This window comes from Nannospalax galili, unplaced genomic scaffold, assembly GCF_000622305.1.
Source record: "Nannospalax galili isolate Female #2095 unplaced genomic scaffold, S.galili_v1.0 scaffold844, whole genome shotgun sequence".
NCBI classification, from domain to species: domain Eukaryota; kingdom Metazoa; phylum Chordata; class Mammalia; order Rodentia; family Spalacidae; genus Nannospalax; species Nannospalax galili.
The window spans coordinates 1,320,164-1,327,098 of NW_008351662.1; the positions used below are offsets into that span (position 1 = coordinate 1,320,164).

The following is a 6,935-nucleotide window of genomic DNA, read 5'->3' on the forward strand; positions in this document are numbered from 1 at the left end:
GATATATATAGATGATAGACTGACAGATAGATAGATGACAGATAGCTAGGTGGATGATAGATAGATGATAGATAGATAGATGATAGATGATAGATAGATGATAGATAAATAGATAGATAGATGATAGATAGATTAGATAGATAGATGATATAGATAGAGAAGAGGTTACCCAAATTGAGATAGATGATAGATAGACAGATGGAACTGAGTCACAATAAAACAGGAGACAGCAATTTGTCATGGACAAACTTTGTTCACTCTAATCATATAATATTCTATTCAGATATTTGCCCAAGAATTCTTTGAACCCTTTAGTGACAAGGCTTCCCTGTATACTATAGATGTCTTAAACTTGAAGACATATATGTCCTTTACAATATGACTTTTATCTTTTTGAAAAAATAAATTTTCAAACTTGGCTGAAAAATAATAGATGACTTGCTTTCACAGGCTGGTTTCCTTTCCTTTTCTTTTTTTTTTTTTTCCAAATAACCCAATTCTGCCCCATATTCTATTGTTTACTCTCTTTTGGGTTCTAGTTCCTGGGTTATACAAATATGAATAGTACATTTTTAATTCTATTCCTGACAATTCCCTCTGAACACAGTTCATTTTTAAAACCTCATTGCAGTACCCAGCATGAAAAATAATAGTGAAGCATGTGGAATGGCCACTGTCACAGAGTAGACATTCATCTTCTTCCTGTAGACCTTGATAGCCTCTTAGCACCTTCACAAAGCTGTTGTCTGACAAACCCTGAATTAACAACGGATTATACACTTACAGAATAATTTCAGATAAGAGGTTTGAGAGGAGAGATGTAATACATCCTGTGGGTCTGGGAGATGGCTCAGTAGGAGTGCTTGCTGCATAAGCATGAGTACTGGGGTTTGGATCCTCAGCACCCACATAAAAAGCCACAACTTGGCTGAAAAATAATAGGCGACTAACTGAAAAATGGCAACCTCCAGGTTCAGTCACAAACTCTGTTCCAAGGAAGTAAGGCTGAGAGTGACAGAGGAGGACCTCTGGCATCATCCTCTCGTCTCCATGTGTTCACCCAAATACAAACTTGCATACATGCATACAAGTAAGTGATACATATAGTTTTAAGTGAAATGCACAGAAAAATCTGTTTTTAGCACTGCAGTTTTGGGAAAGCTAAATTAAACCTAATAGTACCAGAGGTCAGCATGTGAGAGTGATTTGGGTGGAAGGTTTTGAAATTCAGAAGCACTGCACTGTAATCTATGAATACACTTGATGTTTTCATGGGAAGAACAAAGGCTCTATCCTGTTCTTCAATGCTGAAGGCTTTGTGTTCCCCAAGAGAAGGATGGAGAAATAGCACGAATGCCCATAGGAGTGCTCCTCCAGCTATATCTGGCTGTGGAGATTAAATCAAGCTCATCCTGAAAGCGATTGTTTGCCTTTATTTTTGTGAACTCTAGCCCTGGGATTATCTCCATCTCTCTCCAGGGCTTACAATGCTCTATGAGGTAAGAGTTAACAAATTCCTGAAAACATTTTTATTCTTTATATTTTCTGCAGGTGAATTCTTCTCTCCTGACTTGGGCTCTGTTGCTCTTGGAGATTCATTGCTAAATGTAGTTTCCCAGCCTCCATATACTGCCTACATGTACCAAGGGGACTTGATACTCCTCTCATTTACCTTCTGGGAGTCCCAAGAAAAAGAGCCCAAGGTTAACTGAGGTCTTGACAAAACAGAAAGGAAAGGGTAATGCTCAGAGAAGAGGCTAAATATAGTCTATTGCCTCCTTCAGATTGTGAGTGCAGGGTGACAGGTTGATGCAAAAAAAAAAAAAAAAAACCTGCATGACATAACCCGAAAGTGGTGGGTGTCTCTACTTTCCGACAGCTCGTGTGTACTTCAGACCACTGTGCTCTCATTACACACTGGTGCTGCTTCTACTTTCTGCCGCCTTCACGCCCAAACCATTTCCTCTCAAATATGTCCTTGTACTCTGTTTAAAATCCACTTGATAGTAGCTAAAATGTTTGATACAAGTACGCAATGGAATGTTTATCATATTTTGTTCTATTTCTTTTTTAAAATAAATAATTCATTGAGAATTTCATACATGCATATAAGGTGTTTTGATCAAATCCATGAGCACTTCCAACCCTCCAATTCCTCCCATATGTCTCCATCACTTTTTTCTGATAACTTCATGTATTTCTTCCTCTTTGATTTACTTTTATGGGGCTTTTGGCTACTCTAACATTCCCCCTTAAGAAGAGAGAACCCTAAAATCTTTTAAGTGTTAAACAAAAGCTCCCAAATATTTTCGATATTTTTGGCCTTTGGAATGGAGTAGGATGCTAAGACACCCAAGGACATTGTGAGTTTTAGCCAAGAAACTAGCTGCATTTCTTTGATGTATTTTTACCCTAATTGCCTAGCCAATTCAAACCTCCTATTCTTATCACACCATCCTCTGAAGAGGTTACCCAAATTGCCAATAGGGAATTGGGTCGCAGACGGCTCTGGCTTCTTCCATGCTGAACAGGGATGCAGGGTGAGGCAATTGGAGTATCCCTTCTGTGGGTCTAGCTAAAAGACTCCCAAATTTCATAACTTTATCCCAAGGAGGAAAAGAAAGTCTTTGAATCATGAATAGGAGATGGGAAGGAGAAGTAAAGCAAGAGTAATTAGCATTACAAGTTCTAGACAGGGAAGTAGAAAAAAGAACAGGGCAATTTTCAAAGGTTCATATGAGAGTCCATTGAAATTTCTTGACAAGGGCTTCCAAAAGCATCCCTCTATTGGGTTCTTCCTCATTTTTCTTTTGTCTTCCAAGGCTGGACTCTAGAGTGATGGGTTCAGAATTTGCTTTCACATATTTTGATACCTGTCAGAGTGGTTAGAATCAGTGTCAGTTCCCTCTCAAAGGCTTCTAGATAGGGGGAGAAAACAAATTTATCCATCATTTTAGAACAATAGTTGGTTGTCTCCCTTAGCTACAGGTGGGCACTACAGTATTGCAGACCAAGATTTGAGGTTTTACCTCTGAGCAGCACTTTCTGATTAGGAACAAAATCATCAATGAGATATAATTGTATAAATAACTTTTCGTATAGACTTAAGTCTAATGTCTGGGAAGTGTAATCCCTTGAACTCTTAAAACTGATGACTTTACTCTTTGGTTATACTTTCCTTTTGGGTGTTTAAGACCATACAGTTGGCTCAAACAAATCAATTTATTTTTACACTTAAGGTCATTTGAGGATCTGTTCCTCAGGGGTCACATGGGCTTCAGAGGAGCTCCTGGCTCCTTTCTTTAACAGTTCCATGCATGTGAAGATAAGTCAAAGGTCCTGCTCAACCATGTCTGGCTTCACTTGGAAGCATGAATGAGATGTTTCCTGAGTTGACCCTCCTCTTTGTAGACTGGTCACTGGTTCAAGTCCATCTTGTGGGGTCTCCATGGCCTCCCTGAACAAGAGGACAGGTGACTCACCACAGTTACAGGACATTTTGAGAGATGTTCCATAGTTCCCTGGAACTTAGTCGACCTTGGAGGGCAAGGAGCAAAAACTGTCCTTTAAATCCCTCTGATCACATTACTATAGGACTCACACTATGGCTGTTAAACATCTAATAGGGTTAGTCTGGTACTTTTAATTATCATGTGCTATGTGGATAAGGCTTGGGTAAAAAAACAAATATTCTCAGATAAACTTTGACTAGATATATATTTTGTTCCTTAAACTAGTTGACTAAACTATGACCATAGATATTTTAAGATTATGTGTATATTATTTTTGTCTCATCCTTTATATATAACAAACCTAAACAGACCTTCATCACTTGCTTAAGCTTTCTCATTTTTTATGCCTATTTTGGAAAATATCTCCATTCCCATATCATTTTAACATCTTTTACATTCTCATTTTCTTTTTTAAAAAATAAGTGTGAGACATAATAGCATTAACAAATAAATTTTCTATCAGTTGTGAGACTTCTTTTCCTGGGGATGCTAAGCAATGCTTATTCCCTTTCAAGGTTGTAGTGTCAAGTCAATGTCTGCTACTGGGAAACCAATGAATTTATTTAGCTTACTTACTGAGATAACTGAGGGGTTGCTGAGGTGAATGTATGACCTGAGGGTCTGCACACTGGAAAGCCGTTACCCAGCACGGGTCATGCCTTCTCTTTCTACCTTTCCCCAGACTATATACTTTAGCCCTGCCCTAATTCAGAAAGCCATATGTGATTAGGGTCAAATTGCATAACAGTTGGCTGGGAAGAGTGGTGGGATAATGTGGTGAGGTCCAATGACCCTGCTTGGCCCTCCTTTAATGAATGAGCACAACCATCAACAAGCCCAATTGTGACTATGTTTAGCGATCAGGCTCAGCTGAAGTCATGATGATGGTAATTACTTCATGTAGAGGGGCACTTAGGTTGCTTCCATCTCTTAGCTATTGTGAAAAGAGCAGCAACAAACATGGTTGCACAAGTGTCTCTACAATAGTATAAGTCTTTTGGGTATATGCCAAGGAGTAGTATAACTGGGTCATATGGTAGGTCCATTTTTAGTTTTTTAAGAATTCCCCACACTGTTTTCCACAGTGGCTGAACAAGTTTGCAATCCCACCAGCAGTGAATGAGCATTCCCCTTTCTCCACATCCTCACCAGCATTTGGTATCATTTGTTCTCTTGATCCTAGCCAGTCTGATTGGGGTAAGGTGATACCTTAGGGTGGTTTTAATTTGCATTTCTCTAATTACTGACAACGTTGAACACTTTTTGAGATGTTTCTAAGTCATCCATATTTCTTCATTTGAGAACTCTCTGTTTAGATCTCTAGCCCATTTTTTAATTGGGTCGTTTGGTTTCTTGATTCTTTGTTTTTTTGAGTTCTTTACATATTCTGGATGTTAAACCCCTGTCAGATGTGTCACTTGTGAAGATTTTTTCCCATGCGGTGGGTCTTCTCTTTATTTTTCTGATGGTTTCTTTTGCTGTACAGAAGCTTTATTAGCTTAATGAGGTCCCACTTGTTGATTGCTGACCTTAATTCCTGAACAACTGCTGTCTGATTTAGAAAATCCATTCCTACACTTATACCATGTAAGTTACTGCCAATATTTTCTTCTAATAGTTTCAGAGTTTCCAGTTTCATTTGTAGTTGATCCATTTGTAGTTGACTTTTGTGCAAGGAGAAAGATAAGGATTTAGTTTCGTTCTTCTACATGTGGAGATCCAGTTTTGCCAGCACCATTTGTTGAAGACGCTGCCTTTCCTCCATTGTGTGTTCTTGGCACCTTTGTCAAATATCAGGTGGCCGAAAATGTGTGCACTCAGGTTTGGATAGTCAATGATGATCCATTGATCTATGTGTCCATTTTTGCGCCAGTACAATGGTGTTTTTAAGGCTATAGCTTTATAGCATACTTTGAGACCTGGTATAGTCATCTCCCAGCATTGCTCTTTGTACTCAGTGTTGCTTTGGCTGTCTGGGATCTTTTGTACTTCCATAGGAATTTAAGGACATTTTTATCTAATTCTGTGAAGTATGTCATGGGGATTTTGATTGGGATTGCATTGAACCTATATATTGCTTTTGGTAAGATGGTTATTTTCACAATATTAATTCTTCCAATCCATGAGCATGGGAGGTCCTTTTACCTTCTGTTGCCTTCCTCAATCTCTTTAACAATTTAAAATTTTCATTTGGTATCTTTGGTCGGATTTATTAGAACATATATTTTTTTTTGCAGCAATTGTGAATGGGAGCATTTCCCTATACTATTTCTCCACTTGCTTGTTATTGGTATATAGAAAGGGTACTGTTTTTTGTAGATTGGTTTTATAACCTGCCACTATACTGAAAGTTTTGATCAGTTCTAGGAGTTTTCTGATGGAACTTTTGGGATCTCTTAGGTACAGTATCATATCATCTGCAAAAAGTGATAGCTTGACCTCTTCTTTTCCAATTAGTATTCCTTTAATTTCCTTTAATCCCAGCACTCGGGAGGCAGAGGCAGGCCGATCTCTGAGAGTTCAAGGCCAGCCTGGTCTACATAGTGAGTTCCAGGACATCTGGGGCTACAAGTTTGTCTCCATTTAGAATGATGTTGGCTCTGGGTTTGTTGTATATAGTTTTAATTATGTTGAGGTATGTTCCCTCCAGTCCAATTCCCTCTAGGACTTTGAACAATGCATGCTGAATTTTGTCAAAATCCTTTTCTGCATTTATTGAGATGACAATGTGGTACTTTTCTTTGAGTCCATTTATGTGATTAATGATGTTTATTGACTTGCATATATTGTACCAGCCCTGCATCTCTGAGATAAAGCTTACTTGATCATGGTGAATGATCTTTTTGATGTGTGTCTGTATACAGTTTGCAAGAATTTTGGCATCTATGTTTATTGAGGATTTGGGTCTGTAGTTTTCTTTCTTGGTTGTATCTTTGCTTGGTTTTGGTATTAGAGTGATGCTGGCTTCAGAGTGATGCCAGCTTCATAGAAGCAATTTGGGAGTTCTCCCTGTTTCCATCTTTTTGAATAATTTAAGTAGTATTTGCTGGAGGTCTTTTTTAAATGCCTGATAGAATTCTGCTGTAAATCCATCTGGCCTGGGCTTTTTTTAGTTGGGAGGCTTTGTACTACTGTTTCAATTTCCTCATATGTTATGAGTTTGTTTAAACTGTTGATCTCTTCTTGGTTTAACTTTGGTGGTGCCCATGATTTTAGATATCCATCCAGCTCTTTTAGATTTTCAAATTTGGTAGCGTATAGACTTTTAAAATATTCCCTTATAATAGTCTGGATCTTTTGGGTGTCTGTTGTGATGTTTCCCCTTTCATCTCTGATTTTGTTGGTTTGGATTTGCTCTTTCTTTTGGTTAACTGGGCTAGCGGTCTGTCAATCTTGTTTATCTTTTCAACCAGCTTTTGGATT

General features: G+C 38.3%; 1 pseudogene; it reads right to left on the minus strand.

The window, feature by feature from the left end:
- The window catches only part of LOC103746446, a 65,885-nt pseudogene that overhangs the window by 32,955 nt on the left and 25,995 nt on the right, over window positions 1-6,935 (minus strand).